The 27086-nt window shown below is 42.1% G+C and overlaps 1 long non-coding RNA gene across 2 annotated transcripts; it reads left to right on the top strand.

The window, feature by feature from the left end:
- Positions 1-89: 89 nt before the first annotated feature.
- LOC110303661 (uncharacterized) lies at positions 90-16810 on the top strand. 2 transcript variants are annotated; one of them, XR_003837213.2, is made up of 4 exons: positions 90-150; positions 243-355; positions 2352-2483; positions 12460-16810. It is a non-coding gene; the product is annotated as an uncharacterized LOC110303661 (long non-coding RNA). The 2 variants fall into 2 exon arrangements; XR_003837214.2 differs by lacking the exons at positions 90-150; positions 243-355 and adding an exon at positions 670-964.
- The last annotated feature ends 10276 nt before the right edge of the window (positions 16811-27086 follow it).

Here is a 27086-nt window from a genome sequence, read left to right as displayed (position 1 = left end):
GTGTGTGTTTTTAACAGTTCTGTTACAACTTGTTTGGTTGCATCTGAGGGAGTTATTTCTGTCTCCTCTATTTGATTGGTCTATGTGCTGTTTTTGTGCAAGTTTAAACAGTACTCGCTACTATGGCTCTACAGGGCAACTGGAGATCAGGTATTGTGCAGCTCCTTCCATTTAGAATTGCTTTGGCCGTCCCGGGTCTTTTATGCTTTCATGCATAATCTAGTTTTTTGTTTTTGTTTTAGTTCTGTGAAGAATGTCATTGGAATTTTGAAGAGACTCACATCAAATTTGTAGGTTATTTTGCTTGCAAAATAATGATAATTCACAATGACAAGTCTGTTAGCTCATCGGTATGGTAAGTCATTTCATCTTCTAGTATCTTCTTCAGTTGTTTTCCTGGTTAAGTTAACTCTCAGGGTTTTCTTTTTCAAACTATTGTGAATAATATTTTTTCCTGACATTTCTTGGAACACTTGTTAGCGGTATATAGAAAAGCTGCTAAACTGCCTCTTCCCACGTGCTGAACTTTATCTTGCTACACTGATAAAGGTGTGTGAGTGAAAGAGCTTTTTGGTGGGCCTTGGAGGGTCATACAGTAGAGAACCATCATCTGCATACAGGGGGAATTTGACTCTTTCTTTGCCTACTTTATCTTTTCTCTCTCTCTTATCCTATTGTTCTTGCAAAGATTTCAAGCACTGTATTAATAAGAGTGAAGAAAATTGACTTGTTTCTGAGTTTAGGAGAAGTGTTTTGATACCTCCAATTTGTGTATGTGTTAGGGGTATATTACTTCTATTTGGTCAGTGTTTGTTGCAATGAGATGTTAAACTTTCCCAAATGCAATTCTGCATTTATTAAGATGATCCTGTGACTTTTGTCTTTAGGACTATTTTTGTGTTGTGCTACATTTATTGATGTAACAAACTTTGAACTCTAGGACGTGGCCATCTTAACAAGTAAGGTATGTTTCTTAGAGACAATGTAAGATCAGATCTTGTCTTTTACTCCAGACAATGTGTCTTTTTATTGGTGAGTTAAGTCATTTACATTTAGGATTATTATTGAATGATATTTCTTATTAGGTTTGAACCAACTTTGTATCCCTAATATGAAGCCAACTTGGTTGTGGTGTATATCTTTTTCATGTATGACTGAGTTCATTTTACAAATGTTTCATTTTCAATGTTTTCATCTCTGTTTATTTGGTACAGTGTGTGTGTGTGTGTATGTGTGTGTTTTGTTGTTGTTGTTATTGTTGTTAGCCCATCCTTAAACAGTTGATAGGATTGGCAGCTGTGGTGATTTGAATGAGAATGGTCTCCATAGGCTCTTATGTTTGGATGCTTGGTCCCCAGTAGGTGGAACTGTTCAGGAAGGATTAGGAGGTGTGACCTGCTTGAGAAGGTGTGTCATTCAGGGTGGGCTTCAAGGTTTCAAAAGCCCATACCAGGCCCAGTCTCACCCTCTCTCTACCTGCTACCTGTGGATCAAAATGTAAGCTCTTAGCTACCGTTTCATGGCAGTCACCCGCTGTGGAGTGACTCTGGGCCAGGCACACACTGTCCTTTAAGAAGTAGATAACTTAGCTAGTCAGATCCAGTAAATATGGGAGGAACTGGAGATGTTTTAAATTTCTTTCCATTTTTAGTTATCTTTTTTGAGGTAGGGGGTTGTGTGGGCCACTGTGCTCATATGAAGGTCAGAGGAAATCTTACAAGAGTCAATGGGTCCCGAAGCTTAAATTCCGGTCATCAGGCTTGATAGCAAGCACCTTTACTGCATGAGCCATCTTACCAGCCTGAATGGGTTTTGTGACTAATTATGCATTTTTCTTTTTCTTTCCTTTCTTTGTTTCTATTCTCTTTGCTTCCTTCTTTTATTTATTTGTTTGTTTGTTTGTTTGTTTAATATTTTATCTGTCATGCTTTAGACTAGTCTCAAACTTGTGAGCTCATGTGATCCTTCTGCATCGGCCTCCCGAGACGGTGGGACCATAAGTGTGCATAATCAACATGAAACACAATCTGGTATTACACATATCCAAACTGCTCAGTTTTAAAGCCAGAGGAGCTTGCCTCAAACTGACAACTCAGTTCTGAGGGACTGGAAACAAGAAAGCAATAGCTTCCCCATGAGTAGCCGAGGCAGAGCCTCCTTAGAGAGGTGTCATGCACAGGGAGCCTGGTAAGAGAAAGGAAAGTAGACTGCAGTGACATAGCAATGCAAGGAGACAGGTAGGGAGAAGCAAGGGAAGAGCAAGGCCAAGAGCTTGTTCATGGCAGTAGGAGCTCTTCAGGCCAGGGTGAATGGTCTACAGGAATCTGACATGACTCATGGTTCTTTCTAAGAGGGTGACTCCATTGACTTTGGCCTGACCCTGACTGTGAGTGAACAGCGATGTGGCCGATGAGCTTATCTGAGGGAAAACAAAAGCGGAGGGAAGACAACTGTAAGCTTGGATGTGTTCGGGGCATTTGGAGGTAAGCAAACCAAATTCTTGAGGAGACTGTGGTGGAATGAAAACAGTGTGTAGCATGTCCACATCCAAAGGACATCATCATCAATGTGTGACCCCTGACAATTCACAGTTCCAAGACATGATGTCCAGGGTGAAAGTGGACATTGCTAAGGACCCATAAGTGTCAATCTCAGTGTTGTCCTTCTGTGAACCCCAACACCTTTGAGGTAGGCAGTGTGTCACTGTCTCAGGAAGGTCCATCAGATGTGGGTTGTGTAGGCCTGCTTAGATAATTCTAATTCACACTTGTCCTTTCTATTCAAGCACAGACCAGGCTCCTTAAGTGTCTATCACTGTGGAAGGAATTCTGAACCTGTTTGCCCAACTCTCACTAAATCACAAGAGCACAGCAGGACAAGAGGGTCCCACTGGGAGCTGAAATCACAGCCTGTGATGGCATTCATGCTGGTACGCCTGTAGAGAGGCAGCTGCTGCGCCTGTCAACACTACTAGGAGCAGCTAGGAGCAAGTCCCCTGGGGTGGCCTCAAGCCCACATGCCATTCCACAGAATGCAGGAGGTCAGTTATAGAAGGCAACATGGCAGTGGCCCAAACCTAGCTGCCAACCCCAGGAACCCATTCCACAAGCTCCTGGTCCTCAGCCAGTAAGACTTCTGTAATAGAAACTCAAGGGAGCTGTATCCTTGTCCACAAAGGAGACCTTAAATTATTGTAGGAAAAGAAGAAAAGATTTATATACACATGTTAAGGCCAAGTCACACCTTAGACCATCTTTGACATCAGGAAACAGCTCTATTGAAGTGGCATGGCCACGTTGCTATCTGGAAACCAAAATTTACAAGCTAAGGCAAGTTTTCAGCTGTACAGAAGAGATCAAGAAGGGTGTGTGTGTGTGTGTGTGTGTGTGTGTGTTGTAAAGAGGCAGAAAAAAATTGTGTCTCTTGCAGGTAAAGACTCATCAAAGCAAGGGTTAGTTAGATTATGCTTTGTCTAATGTTCTGCCCCCAGGACAATTTCATACATTTGTCAATGGAGTTTCTTTGAGGAATCCTTTCTCTCTGGTGTCTATGTACATACACCACCTACGGCAAAACCAAGTCAGGCCAAAAGGCACTACTTAGTCCTCTGCAAGCACCTGGTGGGCTGAGGCCCAAGCAAGAACACCTTACTTTTGCCTCCCCTATCCAAGCATATCTGCTTGGATTTGGGCCTCTGATCCAGCCCACTGTTCTCTGAGCTCATTGGACTTATCACTTTGTATTAAGGTCATAGTTCATTAACTGTGGCTTAATAATTCTCTCTAAGATGTGCTCATTATCATACCTTCTCTATAGTAGGCTCAGGTGCCTTACATTACGGGAGTTGGGGTTGCAATCATCTTGATGTAGTTGCCACTATCAAAGTCCTTTTAAAGAAATGGCATTTATCATTGTATTAAACAGCCTGACCTGAGTCCCCAGAGAAGTCAGGCAAGATAACCAGTTTCTCACCTCCAGGGTAACTCCTTCATCTGCCTCTCTTTTAGTCTGATTCTGCATTTTCATTCACACAAGATCTTATACCAATACCATCCCCAATCTAAACACATAAATAAAACGGTCCCCAAAAGAGTATGAAAGACAAGATCTGCTCCTAACAGGGAAACAACAGCACAAGTTTTAGAGAACGTGCCCTAAAAGGAGAGTGCTTGGTGTGCTAAGTTTTCAGAGCTGCTTACTTCAAGGAGCAGGAACTTCTCTGGATAGATAACTATTTTACCAGGATTTCTAGGTATCTGCATATAGATGCTCACACACTGGAGAGAGTTCAAAAAGAGCAGTTAATATGAAATATTCTATAAAAGTACTGATAAATAACTTCAAAACAGTATGGCTAACAGTAGCAAGCCGTAGACACTCACTTCCATCTCCCGGCTGAGAGAGTCAGTGGGCTTTACTGGTCTTGGCTCCAGGATGTGAGCTGGCTTTTAGTTAATGTTTCTTGTGTCTCCAGATTTGGGGACTGGCACTTGCTTGGGGCCTTCTTTCTGTGTGACAATGACAGAAATGCCAGAAGGATAAAGGAGAAACCACAATACCTCTTGAGAGGTTGTCTCTAATGTCCCTCTGTCCACCTTCTCTTAGAGGAGGCCCATGTAACGCCAGGCCCAACATTAGTGATCCAGGATGAAGGGAAAGGATTCAGCCATCCACAATGACACAGAGGTCTCAGAGAATTGAGAGTGCTCAGAGGTATGTTTGGGAACAGGAAAATGGGGATATAAGTGTCAGATGATGAGTTCAGGAAGATTGGGAGTGACTATGGCAGACATGGTGACCTCACCAAGGAGAGTAGCTTTTATCATGTAGGCAATGGTATGATACTTAGGGGTAAGGAATGACTTGGCTGTGACTTCCCTTGCCCCAGCTGCTCCAAGGCACACAGGAGCACCTCACCACGTGAATGGAAACCACTGTCTTCTGCCAGGGACAAGGAGAAGCCTTTGGGGACAGGTCTGGGTACTTGGCCAATGTCACTCTGGGTATGACGTGTCACAAACAAACTTAGCTATGACTGGACTCATAGATCAGCTGAGTGCTCTGGGTAGAAGCTACAGAATAAGGGTTGAAAGCACAGAACTGGCCACAAAACTAAATGTTCAGCCAGAGAGAACCTTATGATTCAATTCTAGTCCCACTTAAATCAAGGCTCAGTTTCCACACTGATAAAACAGTGCTATTCCCACACTTTATAGACTTAAAGCCAGAATGAAGTGATACAGGCAAATTGGAATGGCTAATGAGTGTGTGTGACATTTTGAGTTGGTTTGTTTTCTCCTTTGCAGTACTGAAGTACTGAACCCAGGGCCTTCTAAAAGCCCAGGTACTGAGCTAAACCCCTGAATGTTTTATTTCACTTTTCTTTTGAGACATGGTCTTGATATTTAACTTAGATGGGCCGTCAACTCCTCCTGTCTCAGTCTCCCAAGTAGCTAGTATTACGAGCTCACATGATAGACCTAACTAATCATTCATCATATTGGTAATAAGATGCTTACCTGAAGATCTGCAATAGTTGAAGCCAAGGGAACAGCTAGTCTTCCAGTGAACTAACACTGTCCAGATGGCCCCCAGCTTATGAAGATTACATTTACAATTTTCAACTTTACAGTAACACAAAAGAAGCGCACTATCTCGTTGTGTAGCTCTGGCTCCCCTGTAAGTTATTAGGTAGCCAGGGCTGGTCAGGAACTCTGAAAGCTCATCCTGTCTCCTAAAAGTGCTATGATTAAAGGTGTGTACCACCATACCCAGCCAGTCTTTTAACTTTTAAATTTGTATATTTCCCACTCTGGTCTTCTCCCCAGATGCTGGGCAGGGGCAGCATGGTGTAACTTCCAGTTAGCCCTGTGGTCATCACCGAAACGGCCCATACTCTATAGTGCTATGTTGTTAACCATGATGTCCTTCAGGTCCGATGTGAAGCATTTTCAGCAAGATATTTCCAATGTACAATCTATGGCCTTATCAGGGTTTGGTCTGACTATGGGTCTGGTTTGGGAGGTCCCTGCACTAGCAGGAATATTGGTGAAAAAGAAACAAAGCATTGTCTCCTGGAGACGAGAGGACCCATGATACACTGTCAACAAAGATGGAAAGAATGCTAAGCACTGAGACTCTTCATATTTAGCACAGTTGAGACTGTACCACCAACTAAAATTGATTGCTGTTTACAAGACCCCAAGGACTAAGAGAGAACGCACCTAGCAGACGATGACCACAATGGAACTAACTACCAAACAGCTCCTGACACTGCCATGTCATTTCCACAGGCCAAAGGTATAGGTGGCTTAGTTGACTCCTTTGAAGTAAGATAAAAGTTAGTATTCTTTCCCCTTCCATTCTGTGTACTTGAGAAATAGTGGCATGTGGTGGGGGGTGGGAATGGGGTCTTAAACTGTGACTATGGTAGATCCAGGAAAAGGAATTAACAAAGAAGAAGGATGTGACAGGAGCTCAGTTGGTCTGTAGAAGTGTAAGCTATTGGAAGGGAATCAGTTCAACTAAAAATAACCTTAGGAAAGGAGACACCCTGAAGTGGAGTTTGTTTGTGCATTTTGCATCTAAATACAGATAGCCACAGAGCTGTAACTTAGCCAATTACAACTTGGAGGCTTATTTGATTCTGTACCTACTAGTGGGGGATCAGGTTTCTCAAGTGGACTCATTCTTTGATAGACAGGCTGGAAGCTAACACTATGAAAACCAATAGCAGTTAGCAGATTTGGCTACCAGGTTTGTGCATCTTCAGGAACCTGGACCACTCCCAAGAGTGGTGAGAGTGGATGGTCAGTTCCCTATCTCAGGAATGCATGCTTGCAGGAAGCTCTGACACACTGTGGACAGTTAAAATAATAAGATGTAGACTATTGGAATTATCTGAACAAGACTGGGGGAAGAGATTTCCTACTATGATATTTTGATGACTTACTTAATGGAACTAATGAGACCAATGTACCCTAAAGAAGATTTATAATACTATTAGCAACAATGGAAGGATACTAAATATTAAGGGCCTAGACTATACAAATTACCTTCTTAGATTACCTCCTTTTATAAGGCCCAACAGTATAATCTTAGATAAGAAGTTTCTTAGGGGTAGATATTGAAAGTATATATGCCCCAGAAAACATCTTATCAAATATCCCAGGAGCCAGGATATATGGAAAGGCGAAAAATGGTGTATAACACAGAATGGAAATCAGGGAGGAAATGTCAAAAGACATAGGGGGTTTAAAGAGAGCAGAACACAGACTCTGTCAAGCCAGCATAGCCAGAAGACAGGAGGTGGGTGTTCTTGAACTCGAGCATGGGAGTCCTGAGGGAGGCAGGTCTTGGGCAAATGTTTGGTTTTCCATTTCCTTCTCCTCCTCTTTCTCTCCACCATGCTTCTTCTGTTACTTTCTTTCAGGGTTTGTTCTGGTATCAAAGGTGTCCTGATTATAACAAAGATATTGTTTATAACCTCCTTATGCCAAGTATCCTATATGAAAGTCAAATTTGTTTATACTGTTTATAGCCTGGAATAATTTATGGCAACATTACTAAAATAGATCAAGGAATTGTGTTTTGCTTTTCATACCTACATAAGAATAAGGCTTGGAAAAATTCTTCCTTGTTTTACAAATATTCTTTTATGGGAGATTTAATACCTGTCAAGCTCAATGATAAGTGGAAACATTTCCTAAAGGCAAAAAGTGGGGGGAATGACATCTTAGCCTTTCCATACATGTCTTCTTAACCATTGGCTAAGACAAGCTCAAGCAGAGGCTTCTGTGGTCTATTCTGGCTCAGGAAAGACTCACATCCCTATTCTCCCAGGAGGGCAAGGCTGGGGTCAGACAGAAAGATCAGACTGGAGGCTTCTCTAAAGAAGGAATCCTTGAGCCAGGACACTGAGAGGGAAGATAGTGTTTCTAACACAGGATGACAACACCTGGACTGAAAGGAACAAGCAACTGGTGGATGTACAAACCACAGAGGTGGAATGAGAAGGTCTTAAGTGCATGGAGGATGGGAGGTGGTTCCATTGGTAATGTTCCTATCATGAGCATCTGGACTAGAATTTGGATCCTTTTCACCCATGTGAAAAGCCTGGAGCAGGCAGACACAGACCCCATGACTGAGATGGGGAAGAGGGTGGATCCCTAAAGCTTATTAGCCAGCCAGTCTAGTGCATCACAAGCTTCAGGGTTTGTAAGAGACCCTGTTTCAAAATAAAATAAGACAGAGAAGAATGAAGACACACAATACTAATACCTGACCTCCACATGAGCTCTACACACTTTTGCACAAACTTTTGTACATACACCACACACACACACACACACACACAAACACATGGAAGTCTTGGATAAATGGAATCAGAATCAGAAATAAGGAAAACACAGTTTAAAGTGATAATAGCAGAGAGATGTTTGAGAAGTGGTAGGAGACTTCTAGGTTCAAATTCAAGAAATTCTCTGACACACGATCAACAAATTAATTTATACCAAAGGTCTAATCTATCTCAAAGGACAGATAGGAAGATAACATTTCAAAGAAACTAGAGAAGAAAAATGCTAGCATACTGTGAAACTGCTTTCCTTTGCAAGAGTGGAACACAAAGCCAACAGAGCATGTGGTTAATGTAAGCTTTTAAATGAGGAACATGGAGTTTCATAGTCATGAACAGACTAGAAAACATTGAGGACATGGCTGGAAAGAGGGCTCAACAGTTAAGAGAATGTACTGCTCTTGTAAAGGACTCAGGTTCAGTTCTCAGCACCCATATGGTGGCTTATAATCACCTGTAATGCCAGTTCCAGGGAGTCTGATGCCCTCTTCTGACCTCCTCAGGTCCCTGTATGCATAGAGTGTACATATATATACTCAAGCACACACACATACAATGAAATAAATAAATTCTTAAAAAGCATTGGGAACACCATAACCACATGGAAATTCATAAAATCAAGTAAGAAGAAAACACGGGCATCTAATGGAAACATTATACCTGCAGAAGAGACATAGGATAAAACTATACATTAAAATATAAGTAAAGTAAGCCAGGGCAAACAGGCAGTTAGCATCAATGTGGAAAGGTAGGTAAACTGGAGCATGGTAGGAAATTATCTGAGGTACTAGTGAGTGGTGAAAACTGTTGGCTTGTGTGCTTCTACATTAATGTAATGTATTCTGATCACTTCTCTGTGCTTTGATTCCCATTCTGAAAAGCACTCATAATAATAGTGATAAGATTTCCAGAAAGATTGACTAACACATATGGCACTTGTGTTGATTAAGTTGAGTTCATAGCAATAGAGCAGATCATGATATTTATCAGAGGGTATAGGAAGAGAAGAGAAGGAGAAAGAGGAGGGGAGAAGAATGGGGGAAAATACAAGAGGAAGAAAGACAGAGAGGATGAGAGGAGAGAGTGGAAAGGAAGGGGCATTGTGTACAGTTTTATACAGAGGGGGTACAGTTTTATACAGGGGGGAGAGCAGGTTTTGACATCTATTGCACAGAGAGATGACTGTACTTGATAGTCAATGATAATGTATTATATATGTCAGAATAGCTAAATCCATTTCAGATATCACTTCCTCGAATGAGAGTTAAGTGAGGTGCTAGATATGCCAGCTAACATGATATAATTATATTACATACATATATCAAAGCATCATATCTTATAAACACAAACCAGCTTTAATTGATCAATCAAAACTTAAACAAATTAATAAAATGTAAAGCACTAAGACCAATACCCGACTCTTAATGAATCTTCTCCTGGTCGGTTCATCACCAGCTATTTTGGACACACTGATAATGGGTCACCTATTAGTCATTCATCTCCCACAATGCACTTCTTTGACTAGAAGACTATAGAGATAACCTCCAGAGTTCTCCAACTGTTAAGATTCTGTACGTAGTCACTTTGTGACATCTATCTGTAATTTATGTCATTTAGGTTTCATCATTTACTATGGGGTGTATTTGTGTGTGTGTGTGTGTGTGTGTGTGTGTGTGTGTGTGTGTGAGACTTCTAAAAATGTACAAGGAGCTAGATATGAGGCAAATATTCATCAAGTATTATCAGAGAATCTGTTGATAACTGGCATTCATGTGCAAACCAAGGTAAAGCCATGGTGACCAAAACTATGTTAAAATAATTCCTACCTGAGCCAGGATGAAGGCTCTCTCACTAGGATGATGGCAGTGGCTTACCATAATTGTAACATTTAATCAACTGATTCGGTAAATTATCACTCTTTCCATCTACCAGTTAATAAATTAAAACCCATACAGTTAAGGTATGTTTACAAATACTCAGATCTGGTATTAAATGAAGTGGAAGCCTAGTGCCAGGCCTACTTAGAGACAATCCCATGTCATTTCCCACTAGGTTACTATGTTGGAGTGACCTTTCTTCACATTGTATTATGGCATGTGTTGTCTTTTCAAATGTTAATTCTGTACCAGCAGAGATCTAAGAGCTGGCAGAATTTTGGTATTATTATTTCTATGGGCCACGACCAGGTTTTCTATTTGAAAATGCTTGTCCTTCCACATCTACCCCAAAGATGAAGGTTATGTGGTCCTCGATGCCTTAGGCAACCAAAGAGGTGGACCAGACATTGTCTTACTACTGATTGGTTATAATAAAGATTTGACAGCTAATAGCTGGGCAGAATGTAAGGGGCAGAACTTCTGAGCAGGCAAGGACATAGATGGGGCACAAGCAGAGGTAGCAGAATCAAAAGAGACAGGGAAGGGAAGAGAAAAGAGACTGGAGAAGATCAGGGAGGTAAAGAGCGAGCCAGATGACAGGGACACAGGCTGGGAGGTTGAGTTAAGTTGGAAGCTAGCTGAGAGATTGTCCCAGCAAAATCCCAACGTTTTAAACTACACAGAACTCTCCTGTCTTCTTTGAACTGTTCATATGTCTGTGTGTGTCTGTGTGAGGGTATGAGCACATACGTACAGGTCTTCAGGGATAAGACTTGGCTTTCCTGGAGCTGCAGTTCCAGGCAGTTGTGACTTGTCCCATGTGTGTGGTCGGAACCAAACTCAGGTCCTCTGGAAAAACATTGTATTCTATTAATTTCTGAGCTATCATCCCTCCAGCCCCATCACATTGATTTGAAATGTGACAAAGCATGGAAAATAGTAATTGCAAATAAAAAGAAACCAGAGCTATAGAAATATCATTGATTTCAACTTTATGTTAAATAACATTTTTAACATAAAGGCAAATAAGAGTTATGTCTAGAAGTCATGGTGTCTTATTTCTGGTCACCAGTGTATACAGGACGTGGTAGGTTTCCCTGCACATCCTGGATGGGGCTTGGTGCTGCCTGCGCTTGGGCTTATTGGCTTTGCCCCTGAGGTCAGTGGGTGCTAAGGGATCCCAGCTCTGGCTCTGTGACTTCAGAGATTCCAAATAGGCTATAAAAATGTGAGCCAAGATCAGAAAGTATCTCATTAACAAGGTAATGCTGACACGTGAAACTTCGAGAGAAGTGACAGCATGTAGATGAATACACTGTCATGGTAACGCCAGGAAAAAAGAACTGGGGCAAAGGTGAGTATCAGTCATCAAAATCCATGATTGCCCACTAGCTGCTTCTTTTGTTGTCTGGTTGGTTAGATCCACTCGTGAGGTGAAAGCTCTCATTTTAGTGTGCCCTTGCTGCTCAGCTGTATATAAGCTGTCACTTCCCATGAGACTGCTTTGGTAGAAGGATATCTCAGGCCTTGTGGCTACTTTTTGCCTTACACTCTAGGTAGAAACCCCAGTGTAGTGCTGAGCAGGCACTTTCAATATGAGAATCCTCCTTTTCGGGTATCTATTATCCATGAACATGAGCCAACATGGTGGTTTGGCTCCTACCTTCTATAGTGTCTGGCACAATGGTTTGGTGGGTTTAGTTCCTTTTGAGTTCTCGTGAATAGAATGGCTTCATTCTTGCCTTTGTATCTTTGCTGTTTTACCTCTAAAGCCTTCTCAGATCTTCCCACAACTGTAGGACAGTAGCAATGGCACCTGACAGCACATTCTTCATGTTGGACCACAGGATTCTTCCCTAGTTTTAACATCTCTTATTTCTAAGCATCCAGAACACTTTATTTCAAGTAACTCAGCTACGAACAGTGTTATTTTGATTGATTTTTTATTTCAGTACTGAAGGACCTGTGTGCCAGACACTGTAGAAAGCACTTCCAGGAGCATCTCATGTCCCCTTGTAATGGCCTGTAATACTTGTCCTAATTCAATGTCAGGTGAAGATCCAGGGGCAAATGAACTTACACTAGATCTTCAGGCTATGCCAGGTGAAGCCGTAGAACACACAAATCAGGCCCACTACTGCTCTCCAAACCGGTCCCACTGGACAACTCAGAAAGGACTTCTAGTGTGCCCTCAGTTACTATGTTTGCCCTCTGTTTCCATTTCAGACATGCCAAGAGCACATGATTGACAGGGAAGGCAACTCCTGGGATGGCAGCCAGCCGCTCCTCTTGGTTCAGTGCCATTGGTCAGGCTGGTACACAGGAACGCGTGCTCACATCTCCCTGTGCTGGAGCAACTGTCAAGTACTTGGCCTTTGACATGACCTTTGGGGATCCTCGCTGACTTGCTTCAGACAGGGGTTTTCCATGAATTCATGTGATGCGGATTTCCACACAAGAGTCCTTATTTTTTCCATGTAAAACAAAGACATTATACCCTAAAAATTTACAGTGTAAGAGATGAATTGTTCATTTAGATGGTTCCAATTTCATTACTGATTTTTCTGTAAGTTTACCTGTATTTTTGATGTTTCTAACTGGTATGTCAAAACTTCAAAATGGAGAACTAGGTGATTTGCACTGTGATCTCTGCAGTCAAAATGGGCCATGAAAATACTGTTTAGATTTTTAGACTGTTTACATCTGGGCTGGGGGTAGAAGTGGGCAGTAGGAGCCAGAATCAGAACACTGGGATGCACAACTACTTGTAAGTTTAGTTGCCATAAATTCCTCAGAAAAACAGCTTGGGTTGGGGGCTGGTGTGTACACCTGTGTAATGTATAAGATTGGAGGCTGAAAGGGGACTTCAGAGGTATTGTGGGGGTTTGAATGGTTGAGAATGGCCCAAGTAGGCTCTTATATTTGAATATTTGGTCCCCAATTAGCGGAACTCTTTGGGAAGAATTAGGAGGTGTGGCCTTGTTTGGAAGAGATGTGTCACTATGGGTAGGCTTTGAGGTTTCAAAAGCTCATGCCATTCCCAGCTGTCTTTCTCTGCCTTGTGGTTATTCCAAGATGTAAGCTTTCAGCTACTGCTCTGTCCCCATGCCTGTCTTGCCTGTGCTATGCTCCTATCATGATAGGCATGAAACTGTAATCCCCAATTAGTATCTTCTTTTATAAGTTGCTTTGGTCATGGTGTCTCTTTGTCACAATAGAAAAGTAACCAAGACAATAGTGTTTACAGGAGGTAAACACTTCTCATTATTCCTCTGTACTGATCTTCACATGGTGGCAATTTCATATGGCTCAAATGAATAGCACTGTGGGAAATGAGAAGGTGGTGGTAGTGTTAGAAGACAGACAACACCACTGTACAGATGGCTCTTCCCATCCAGCAACTCTAAAACGAGGCAGGAGATTTGATTCAGCAGTGGTCAAAACCAGTTCTCAAATATTTAGAGGACTTAAGATATACCGGGAGAACTAAGAAGCAAATGAGTTGCAGAAGATTTATTTACTATTAAAACTAAAGTGTAGTTCTGAAGCCTCATGTCTCCCATGATCCAATGACCTGAGACTTCAGTAATGGTAGTAAGGTCAAGAAAGAGAATCAGACTGACCATGTAGATAAACAGCGTCTTTGAGACCAAGACTGCACATGAGGGATACATAACTGAGGTCATAGTGTTTATTTGGTGCATGAACTATATATTAAAAGTCCTTAACTTCAGCAGCAGGTATGACTGTGTGTGCTGCATGCTAGGGTCAGGACAGTATAGATGGAAGGACTAATAAAAAGAGACAAAGCATAAATCCATGTTAGTGGGCACTGATAAACACCTCTCTAAACTCCTCGTATCCCTGTGATCAGAGGATAGGGCAGTGAAGGCCTTGGGATGTTTCATGTTCTGGTGCCCACCAGATCCTAGCTGACAAATATTGATCAAAACTGCCAGTTGGATGCTAACTCCTCATTCCTGATAATTAAACTGGAAAGGACTTCAAACTGTGAGAACAAAGAGTGCAGACAGACAGCCTCAGACTGCTCAAAATATCTTCCCCAGGGTCCCTCAGTAGGTAGCCCTTTCCAAGAATGTGTTTATCAAAAGGGCAACTGGAAACTTTGCTTTCCTATGAACTCTGTTAACTTGCAACTTGAGATAGCCACAGATTGCCTCTCTTCAGAGAAGTATACTAACTATTTATAATTTCAGCTGGGACTGTCACCTCCCCTCTATGGCTAAAAGTTAGGACACATCCATTTGCCCGTCCAGGTTATAAGTGGTCTTGGATGTGCCTGCTGCCCAGCTAACTGCAAATGTTTCCTTGTAGATACATTCTTGTTGTTCAGACTGGAAAACCATAGTCTAAGATGCTCCCAGAAGCAACTGTTCTGTCTCTACTCCTTGGGGTACTTTCAAGAACTTTCTACCACCAGAGGAACTTATCTGACTTGTACTACAATATACTGTCAAGACACAAGAGGCCAGCAAGCATGATTTTGTACTGGAATGTTACATTTTCCTACTAAGGCTCCAATTGGAACCTTAAATTTTTTTATACAAGGGAAAAAATGGATCATGCATCTATTGGAGTAGCAGGGTCCTGCTCTGTTCTTACCTAGGGGGGTCTCCTGCCACTTCAAATATAAGTTTCCAACTCAGCTTAGTGAGCAATTCTCAAGCCTGAATACATGAAATAGCAACAGGAAAAAAAATCTGAAAATTGAAAACTCCAAGCCATCCAAATCAGTGCAGGCTTGCCCTGTCCTTCTGGTGCTGCCTAAAGTACAGTCACAAACATGTTGGTTGGTTTCCATGTGCATACTTCCCTCTTATAGAAAACCCCTAAATCCTCCAGAAGTCTCTTGTTTCTGCCCACAGGCCCTGTTGCGGAATGTCCCTCCTGGGCCCTGGATCTGAAGGGGCCTCACACACAGCTCATCACCTCTGAAGCACCATGAACAAAGCAGCCAGATGAGAACTCCCAGCAGACAGCTACTGATGGAGAAACCAAAAGTGTGGAGTTGTGAAAGCAGGGCTTCAGATAACAGGCAGGTCAGAGCCAGTGCCTTTCTGAGGAGAGGTCAGCCTTCCTCTCACTAAAACTACATCTGAAAATAGGAAGGGCACGTGATGTCAGAGGAGGCTCCATTAAGAGCTGGTGTTGCCTTAATGTGTCCCAGAAGTCCTCAAGTATAAAATATAAGAACAATTTTTCCAAATAATCACATTAAAAACCTTAGCTCATCTCTACCTCTTCTTTCTGAAGGACATTAAATTACTTCTCTATTGCTGTGACAAAATACTATGACTGTGACAACCTACAGATGAAGGAGTGAATTTGGGCTTACTTACGGTTCCATCAGGATTAGCATCCATGATGGACAGAGCAAATGCGTGGTGGTTGGAGCTGGAAATGGAGGTCACGTTGTCAACCTCAAGCAGGAAGCAGAGAGTGAACTAGAAATGGTACAATGGTACAAGTCTTTATGCTCTCAAAGCTTACCTCCAGTGATATCCTTTCTCCAGCAAACCACATCTTCTGGACCTATTCAGGGGGGTGGCATTTGATTCAAATGACAACAGACTATTGTCTCACCTGAGGAGATGCCTTAGACTCCAGTTTGAGGACTGAACAGCATTGCAAGTCATGGGTTTGGAGTTAGCCAAACCTGGCCTTGAAGTCTAGCCCTATCACTTCCAACATAGACCAGACCAGTTTACTTGACTTCCCAGAGCCTGCTTCCACATATGCAAAACAAGAAAACTACATTACTGATTTGGAGACTAGGGCCGGAAAGATGGCTTAGTTGGTAAACATGCCTGCCACCAAGCCTGGTGACTAGAGTGCAAGCCCTGGAATTCGCCAGGTGGAAAGGAAGAACCAGCCCCTACAAGTTGCCCTCTGACTCCTGGGAACTGTGTACACTCAGTAGCATACATGTGTGCATGCTTGAGTTTGCATGCACACACACAAAATGTTAAATCTTGTGTGTGTGTGATTTGAAGATCGAATATAATATATGGAAAGTGGTCATGTCCTGTGGTGCTAGCACACAGCAAGCCCTCCATGATGCCCTCCTGTCACTGGGGCAAGATTCCTCATCTTAGAAGTCTTCAGGGATGACTTCTAAGATTTCTACCCCACTTTCTGCCTTAAGCTTCTTTTCCACAACAACAAACATATTTTCTTCAAGTCAGCCTCCGGAAGTCAAGATTAAAATGTCATACAAAAGTATGTGTACATAATTCATAGATAATTTATCTAGCATGCTTTAGGCCCTGAGTTTGATTCCTAACATTGGAAAACAACAAATCAGCCAGGAATATTTTTATTCCGTCAGTCATTCATTCTGTTGTTGATCATCTAGCTCTGTAGTTTATGCTGATCTCTCTATGTGGTTCAGGCTGCCCAGAAATTTGAAGCAACCCTCCTACCTCAACCTCCCAAGTGTTATAGTTGCAAGAGTGACCCCACCCCAAACACAAGAGTGACCCCCTCCCTCTACAAGGTTCAGGCCAGAAATAGTTATTTTAAAAATTACTTTAGAGTTGTGTCCTAAAATTAGATTCTTCAAACTTCAGGAAATGGAACTTTCAGCTCTTAAAATACTTTTCAAATACAGTAGAGGAACTTTATATTTAATTAATCTTGAATAAAAATAACAAAAAATGTAACTTGACTTTCTTTTTAAAGGAAATTTGGGATTATGATGAATGAGTAAAAGTTGCTGGGACTTTGAGGAAAAGGAGGTATTCCTACAAAGACCAAGGATTTAAGAAAACTCTGTAACATAAAAGTAGCAAACGAAACCGATAGGAAAGTAGTTTCAAAAATATTGAAATTGAAAGACATTTCAAAATAATTAATTATCATGCTGAAAGGGGGAGATAATTGTTCACTGAACAAGAAAAGAATTTATTCTTTAAGAAAGCATTCAGATACCAAACGAGAAGTTTTAAAAATAAAACTGTAATCAGTAGTGATGAAAATTCCATTAGACATTTGAAAGTTTAAAATAGAGAAAAACATTTTAGAATTTTATAAAACAGAACCATGTTGGCTGAGCACTTCACCAAAATGGATGCAACCATCGGATTTACCCACCACCATCTTTGTTTGTGACATCATGAAAATTGTCATAACCAAGTGATGTCACCATCTTAGTCAGTGCAACCATGGATCTTGAACCAAAATGGCGTCACCCGTAAAACTTTTAGCCCCATGGAACCCTCAGGGGATCACCTTTTATATTAGACTAACAAAATAACATCAGACGTCCCTGGTTGTTTTCTGGGGTTTCTGTTTGTTTGTTTGATATCATTTTGACACTTTGTTTTATACGACATATTTACTGACTTCTAGAAGGAACTTTAAAGGTTTCCTAGCCCCGTGCCTTCAACACTAGCCAGGTATCCAAGGCAGCTGATAGTTTGAAATTGCTAGACACAAAGCTCATGTGAATTTACATCAGTCTAGAACAGTCTCTGAGATTCATAGATCCCTAGGGAAGCCAGAAGAATCTGTTGCCAGGCTCTAACAACAGCTGGAGGCAAAGAGCCTGTGTGGGCTGGAGGCTGGAGATGCAAGCTGTCCTGGATCTCAGTGTCTTCTCTTTCTGCAGAGCATGCATTTCCAAGTCTGTTATTTTCTAGCTGAAATACTCAGGACTTCTCTGCTTCAAACTTGTCTATTTTTGTTTCTGCCCCACTGCATGCTGGGAACCCATACTTTTGTTTTTGTTTTCTTTTTTAATTAATTACTAATTAATTAATTTACATTCCAAACACTACTCCCCATGTCCCTCCCTCACAGGGTCCCTCCCTCGACCCTTCTCTGCTGAGAGGGTGGGATCTCCTAGGTATCCCCCAACCCTGGCATGTCAAGTCTCTTCCAGATTACCTGCAACCTCTTCCACTGAGATCAGTCAGGACAGCCATGAAAACTGACCTGCCTGTCTGATACATATGTGCTAGAGGCCTTTCCAACCCATGTAAGTTCTTTGATTGGTGGCTTAGATTCTGAAAGCCCTCAGGATTCCAGGTTTGTTGACTCTGTTGGTCTTCCTTTGGGGTTCCCATCTACTTTAGGGCTTTCAATCCTTCCCCTAACTCTTCCATAAGTGTCCCTGACTTCTGTCTAATGTATGGCTGTGAGTATCTGCATCTGTTTCAGTCAGCTGCACACAAGCATAACAGAGGATCATTAACAGTGTCAGGGATTGGTGCTGGCAAACCAGTTGGCTTTGCAGTTGGGCTGGTTCTTTGTTGGCCTTTCCTTCGGTCTGTGCTCCATCCCTGCATTTCTTTTAGACAGGACAAATATTGGGTCTAAAGGTTTGTGAGTTGGTTGATGTCCTTATCCCTCTGAGACTAGGGGTTCTACCTGGCTGCAGAAGGTGGCCTCTTCAGGTTCCACGTCCCTGTTGTTAGGCATCTCAACTAAGGTCACCTATGTTGACTTCTGGGAGCCTCCCCTATCCCAGGTCTCTGGAACTTTTTAGAGATTCTCCTCCCACCCAAGCCCCCCTCCCCCCAAACATCTGTAGATTTCCACTCACTCTCCTGGCTCTCTGGGTCTCTCTCCTGTCTGCCCCCATACCTGAACCTGCCTCCCTATCCCCCTCCCCCAAGTTCCCTCCTCCCTCTGCCTCCTATGATTATTTTGTTTCCCCTTCTAAGTGTGATTCAAACATCCTTGCTTGGGCCACCCTTCTTGTTTAACTTCTTTGGGTTTGTGGGGTATATCATGGGCATTCTGTACTATATGGCTACAATCCACTTATCAGTGAATACATATCATACATATTCTTTTGAGTCTGGGTTACCTCACTCAGGATGATATTTTCTAGTTCCATCCATTTGCCTGCAAAATTCATGATGTCCTTGTTTTAAATAGTTGAATAGCATTCCATTGTGTAAATGGGCCACATTTTCTGTATCCATTTTTTGGATACAGAGCCAGGGATATCTGGGCTGTTTCTAGTTTCTGCCTATTATGAATAAAGCTGCTATAAACATAGTGGAACATGTGCCCTTGTGGTATGGTGGAGATCTTTTGGGTATGTGCCCAACAACACTATAGCTGGGTCTTCAGGTAGAACTATTTCCAACTTTCTGAGAAACTGTCAGATTGATTTCTCGAGTGGTTGTACCAGTTTGCAGTCCCGCCAGCAATGGAGGAGTGTTCCTTTTTCTCCACATCCTTACTACCATGTGCTGTCCCTTGGGTTTTTGATCTTAACTATTCTGATTGGCAAAAGGTAGAATCTCAGGGTTGTTTTGATTTGCATGACTAAGGATGTTGAGTATTTCTTTAAGTGTTTCTTGACTACTTGCGATTCCTCTGTTGAGAATTCTCTGTTTAGTTCTGTGCCCTGTTTTTTAAAACTGGGTTATTTGGTTTGTTGGAGTTTAACTTCTTGAGTTCTTTATATATTTTGAACATTAGCCCTCGGTCTGATGTAAGTTACTGAAGATCTTTTCCCAACCTGTAGGTTACCATTTTGTTCTGTTGACAGTGTCCTTTGCCTTACAGAATCTTTTTTGTTTCCTGAGGTCCCATTTATCAATTGTTGATCTTAGGGCCTGAACAATTGGTGTTCTGTTCAGGAAATTGTCTCTTGTATCAATGTTCACTCTGGTCTTTCCCAAATGTTTATGTCTCTTCCCTTTTCTGTATTATCCCTTGCATCCACTATGAACCTCCTCTACCATACCCAGGAGCAGCCATGCCTTCCTTTTTCTTTTCTTCATTCAATGGTTAAATGTCTCCTCTCTGTCCCTCTCTGTAAACCATCTGAATGGAACCTCTCACTGTTTCTAGCCAGTCCAACAGCTTTCAACAGGCCTGAAAACAGATCTTGGTTTCGTCATTGGCACTTAGGGTTATATCTTTAGATGGAGCAGGGTTAAGAACAGGAGATAGAAATTGGCTAGACAGTTTAGAATTTAAAAGATCCCAAAGCAAAGTCACCAGTTTCTTTTCTTGACTGAAAGCTAAAAATGTCCATGGGATTTTTTGCAGCTTCATCCTTGCCAGAGGCCATATATGCCGAAAGTGTTTGGGGGAGCTCTGATTTCTGATCTTGTTTATGTAAGACTGTAGGGTTACCTCTAAAGGAGGCCAGTAGTTAGACTTAGCAATGCTTATTAAGAGAAAACTCATAATCAGAATAGGCCTGGGTGGAGACCTAATGTTCCAATGGGGCCAAGTCACTATCTTAGCCAAGGACCACCCCTAGGACAGCAGGGTCACAATAAGCCATGCTGAAGAAATAGTTGGAATAATGAACTCCTTGTACTTGATAATTAGCTCAGGCTTATCAAGTCAGCTATTATTAAATGCCCCCACCCTCACCCCCTACCACAGCTGCCCACACACACAGCAATTTCTTACACAAGACATGACAAAGAGAACCAACATCTTAATGAGTTTGAAGAAAAAGAATGTTTAAAAATCAGAGGAGGGATTTGTAAGAAACATTAAATATGAGTCTTTTCTGTTCAATACAGTAAAACATGAACTTTAAAGTTTTTCTATCTCCTAACCTTGTGAAACCTTTATGCAAATGTCTTGATCTCTCCACCCAGTAAAACCTTTGTTTACACAAAGGCTCTTGAGTTGGAGGAACTTGATGACCTGTCTGCTGTCCTCTTTTCTTCATTTTCTGTGTGCTGATTCCTATAAGACTAGCCAATCTGTGAGGTCAGACTCCAGCCAACAGGGAGACATCACGGCCATCACCTGCATTAGAGTAAAAGCCAAGCGAACTTCCTGTCTAGAGCACTTCCTCTTTGTAACATAGTCTTGATCAAGAGTTAAGTTTTGCTTCAAGACACTTCAAAATAAATATTTTTTTTAAGCAGAGAAAATGTTGGTGTGGGGTGGGAGGCTTAGTGGGAAAATTAGTGGATCCATTTGAGATAGAAGTTCCATGAAGAGCAAACAGATGATGAAAGTGAGAAAATAATCGGTAACATATATAAGAAAATTCCCAGGAAAGATGAGCAGTATGTTTGGAGAAGTATGTTTGGAGACAACAGAAACACCAACAAACAGGCAAGAGTCATGATGATAAAGTTACAAAACATCCTGGACAGAGGACTGTGAGAAGTCCTAACTTTCTACAGAAAGTAACACAGAAAAATCAACAGATGACATTGGATGGGGGCAGAGCGGGAGAACACGAGTTCGCCAACAGAAAACCTCCATTAGAAACACCGAGGAAGTAAATCCCAGGGGGAAATCTCCTTCTTAGAATTCTACCTACACCCAATCAAGCAACAATGTTCGAGAGGAATTGACTCTAGGATCTCCTGTGGGTGCTAAAATCCACAGATATTCCAGTCTCTGCTATAATATAAAATTGTGGGGTGCTTCCATATAGCCTCCACACTTCCTCCCACACACTACAAATCTTCTCTACCCTACTTATCAGATCCATGCCCTAAAGTATTATTAGCTCCTTCCTAGTAAATGCTTGTATCAGCAGAAGAACCTCACCTCAAGCAGAGGGGGAAGTTATCAGTTCATCCCTGAGGAGGCAGGTATTAATTCAGAAGAGATTTGGGCAAGAAGGCATCAAAGGATGACCAGGAAATAAGAAAAGACCACAAGTAGTGGTCTCATTTTCAGAGCATCAAGGTCATGGGAGATACTGGTTTTCATAACACTGTCATAAAGTATGCGTGGGAAATAGAAAGTGAATGATGCTCCAGTTGGGGTACGTCAAGAACACTGCACTTAGCTTAGGGGTGACATCTCAAAGGAGCTTTAGAAGAAGAAGCATAAACACATAGTAAAAAAATAAAATAAAAAATAAAAAACATATGCTTGTGAGAGTGTTTAGAGAAAATGAGAAGAGTGAACCTGGAGACAAGAAGGTAAAGATATGACACCATAACTTTATTGTAGCTATAGACCTGTTATGAAGACAAAGAATAGTTTGTAATGAGTGTGTCAAAAGCCAGATTCATGCTTGAAGACCTCTGAACGGTTGGGGCTCTACTTATGAGCTACCCAATGGTACATCTGTCTAGATCATTGTGAATGTCCCTTAGTGGAGCTACTACCGACTGTGTAGTAGGGAGGCCATGGGTGTGTGCTACCTTCATATCCCTAGCTGTCAGAAACCATGCCTGACATGTGGCAGGCACTTCAAGTCAGGGGTAGGTGGATTTGGGCTTAATATAGCTTTGGCTCAAAAGAACATAAAGACATAGAAGGGACCTGGCCCTTCTGCTGAGGTGCTGAGTGGCTGGTGCCTGGAGCCACTGGGAGCAACTGGATTTTCTTATTGCCTGAAAGCTTCTAGATAGCTTGTAGAGCCCTCCCAACCTCAGAAGCTCTCAATTGCAGCTAGTTTTTACTCTATGTGAACAATCTCACCTGTTCTGGAAAAATCTCCAACCATGTTTTAAAATGTTCATTTCTGTCAATAAAGTAAGTTTTTAAAAAAAGAAATCTATTCAAAAGATACAAACTCCAAAATGCTGGAATGGAGCTAAGGCCTGCCTGACAGCAACAGCTCCCTTAGTCCCTTCTCAGGTTTACAGGGAGAGAGAGAGGGATGAACTCACCATAAGAGCTCCCTTTGCTCATGTCCACAGTGAGTTTCAAACTTCTGGAACAGTACCAGTTACTTCTGAGATCAAAAAGACTTTACAGATTTATAAAAGTATTTATATGCATTTATATTTAAAACATATTGAATACATAAATATTGAAAATATTTATAAATAGAAATATTTAAAGGGACCATCAAAGCACCGCATGAATGACACACAAAATCTGAAGCAAGGCAAAAGCAACAGAAAGCTGATTAAGACTCCTTGAATCCTTGAGTCTTGAAGTCTCTATTGCTCCTACCTCCCAATCTACCCTATCTGGATCCATGGGACAGAATTATAGAGACTAAAGCAAGAAGTGCAACATAAAACCAGAAGACAGCTGTCATTCCTGTTTAGCATTATACAACCTTCACAGCCGGAAACAATGGCCCACCTGAGCAAGATGGAAGTTTCCTTTACCATAAAGTGAGAAGAGTGGGTTGTATTAAGAACCCAGAAAATCACCAGCAGTGGCAAAAAACATGCTCCAGGTTAGCGTCCAAATTGCCAAGGAGCTCTGGATGCCATCTATCATCTTTATCCCAGGGTTCACTGTTTGTCTAGCTTTGTCCTATGCACACACCACTGCCATGCCCCCTCCCCCCATAGCTTTTCTAAAGAACAGATGTCTAACTGAATGTGCTGTGATCTCTAAAGGTGACAGTCTGGGAACCTGGGTGGCCAGCTTTCATTGTCCCCTGGCTCAACAATGTTCTGTGGTCCTGCTCGGAGGACAGTGAGGAAGGCAGATAGAAGAAAGTAAGAGGGACATCAGAAAGAGAGGTGTGGACACCCTAGAGGAGGTAGCAAGCCTGCGTTCAGTTCTTGTGGACCTCAAGCATCTGCCTATTTTTATGACTCCTCTTGGCTGCCTCTGTCAGGGAGCTTTAAGGACATCAGTGCCCAGACATCTGTTTTGAAAGGCATCATTTCAAGGACAGAGCCGCAGGAGAGAGGATCACCAATGGCCTTCACAATTTGAAAAGCAGAAAAACTACCTCACTTCAAGTTCACAAACCTCAGGAGGAGATAGTGACAGGGTTGAAGAAGGTTCCTAAGAGCTGACAGGAGCTGTCCCTATGTCACACTTCACACCTATGTTTCAGGGACACCCACAAGACAACCACTTTCCCAGGCTCCTGACTTTTTTTAAATTTTCCTGTTAAATTTTAAGCCTTCTGTCTAAGGAACTCCCTTTAGAGATTAAAATTATATATATATATTTTAAAAACGGAGGGGGAGAAACCCTTGTTTGTCACTGCCTAGCAGGGACAGAAAGGGTCAGAACTGATGATATGTGAAGATGTGGGTAGTGTAGAGGCAGTTTGGTTAGTGTGCCTAAGAGGCCACAGGTTCTGTCCTTCAGGCATTCCTCCTGACTCATTGTTGGTGTCTCTAGTTACAGACAGCTTAAAGTCCAAAACTGAGTTTTTTGAGTCACCTGGATGTAGGAACTGGAAGCACGTGCCAGAGTCCACCATGAAAGGTATGGAGCCCACGAGAACAGTGCTGGAAATACCACTCAGGTGATACACGACTTCTACACACAGCATGGAAAATCTGCAAGAACCTGTGACTGACAGGGCCAGGTCCACTGAGGGACCAGTCAGGAGGTAGGAAGGTCTGGGATTCTCTTGGTTCTTCTTCATACACCTCATGTCAGTCCTTGCAATAAAGTGAGAAACAATGACCTCTTGTCAGACCACAGCTCCAGCAAGTACCTGACCCTAAAAGGCTTTGCTGCCTCATCCTCTCCACAAAACCAAGTGTCTCCAACTGGACACTTGGAAAGAAAACAGGCTTGGATAATTGTGGTTAGACAAACAATTTCAAGACCATTTGGCCTGAGTGTTTAGAAGGCTCAGGGGGCCGGAGGAATGCAGTAGATTTACAGGAAGAGGAACAAGAGCACACACATTCCTCCAGGATGCACAACCACCAAGCTCGTGTTTATTTTTTAGAATCAGTAATGTCTGGAGAGAGGTCACCCTTCCTGAGGCTGCAGAGTGAAGACATGCCCTGAAGTCATGGTGAGACAACACAAATGGGGGTGGTGGTGGTGGAAGGACATCTAATGTGTCTAAGAAAAGCTAGTTCTAATTCTGAGGTGGGAACTCTGTTTGAGTCTTCTGTGAGACTCCACAGGGACCCAGCCCGAGGGAGTGTGGATGCACCCTTCAGCAGCTGGCTGGTAAGTAAAAGAGCTGTGGTTTGTGTCACCTAGAGGTCTATGTGTTGAAGGTGGGTCAGCCTGTGGGCTTTTGGGCTGTTGGACTCTTAAAGTATCAGGAGGCTGGAGAGATGACTGAGGAGGTAAGGGCACTTCCTGTCAAGCCTGGTACCCTGAGTTCTATCCACAGAACCCACCTACTGGAGAACCAACTTCCACTTCCATAAGTCACCCTTTAACCTCCAAACATGTGCCATGGTGCATGTGGGTGCACACACGGGAAACACACACACACAGAGACACACACACACACCACTTACACACACCCCACCCACACAGACACACACACATACAGACACACACATACACACAGAGACACACACACAGATACACACAGACACACATACATACATCCACACCCACTACACATAAACACACACATACCTCTCACACACACCACACATAAACACCATATATACACACATATATACCCATACACACTACACATACACACCACACACAAAAAAAACCCCACAAATACACCACACAAACATACACACAGGGACACAGACACACACACCCATACACCCATATACACTACAAAGACACACATACATGCACACACATACACACACACAGAAACATACACCCACACATAAACACAGACACACACATACCATACACACACATACTAAATAAATAAATGCTTAAAAATGTTTTAAAAGTAGAAGCTGTAGGCTGACCAAACATGAACTAAACTGTTTGCCAGAAGAAAAAAAACAAAAACAAAAACAAAAACAAAAACAAAAAATCTTTCCATCTTTTTAAACTTGATCCCCTCGGATAGATGGTCACTGTAGCAGACAACTGAGAAACACCATGAGATGATGAAGTCTATTAGTGTAAAGAGTGGAGGGAGACTGGAATAAGCTGGCACGTTCTCCCTCTCCTTACCCTGACAGTCACCAGTGCTGAAATGCTCTAGGATAGCCAGATCTGTCATTTCATGAGAGACCGAAAGCTTTATTTTCATATGGGATCTTATAAGGCTGCCAACATGTTTTAAAGACACAGTATTATCCAAGGTCTCAAACAAAACTCTACCAGCTAGGATTGATCTGTAGACCTCTGTAACATGACACCTCACTCAGAGAAGTAATCTAGAATCTGTTTATAACAGAAGATGGGTTCCCAAGATAGAAGAAAAGAAGCACACAACTCTAGCCTTCTCAGAGTGGAAGCAATTGTGAGTCCAGCACTTCAGCTTAAAAAAGAAACTGAGGAGCGGCGGGCGCCATCTTGGTTCCATGACTCCGCCGAACTTAGGAAATTAGTCTGCACAGGTGAGAGTGTGCAGACTAAGCTCAGGAACAAAAGGAAGCAAATTCACCCAAGAGGAGTAGATGGCAGGAAATAATCAAACTCAGGGGTGAAATCAACCAAGTGGAAACAAGAAGAACTATTCAAAGGATCAAACAAACAAGGATCTGGTTCTTTGAGAAAATCAACAAGATAGATAAACCCTTAGCCAGACTCACTAGAGGGCATAGGGAAAGCATCCTAATTAACAAAATCAGAAATGAAAAGAGAGACATAACAACAGATCCTGAAGAAATCCAAAACACTATCAGATCCTTCTACAAAAGGCTATACTCAACAAAACTGGAGAACCTGGATGAAATGGAGAAGTTTCTAGACAGATACCAGGTACCAAAGTTGAATCAAGATCAGGTTAATGATCTAAACAACCCTATATCCCCCAAAGAAATAGAAGCAGTCATTAATAGTCTCCCAACCAAAAAAAGCTCAGGATCAGACGGGGTTAGTGCAGAGTTCTATCAGACCTTCAAAGAAGATCTAATCCCAGTTCTTCACAAAATATACCACAAAATAAAAACAGAAGGTACTCTCCCCAACTCATTCTATGAAGTCAGAATTACTCTGATACCTAAACCACAAAAAGACCCCACAAACTTCAGACCAATATCCCTTATGAATATTGATGTAAAAATCCTCAATAAAGTTTTTGCTAACTGAATCCAAGAACACATCAAAACAATCATCCA

This window comes from Mus caroli, unplaced genomic scaffold (assembly GCF_978045245.1).
Source record: "Mus caroli unplaced genomic scaffold, Mus_caroli_1 scaffold_1, whole genome shotgun sequence".
Taxonomy (NCBI): domain Eukaryota; kingdom Metazoa; phylum Chordata; class Mammalia; order Rodentia; family Muridae; genus Mus; species Mus caroli.
Note: the sequence above shows the minus strand (reverse complement) of the source record. Positions and strands in the feature narration are given on the sequence as shown.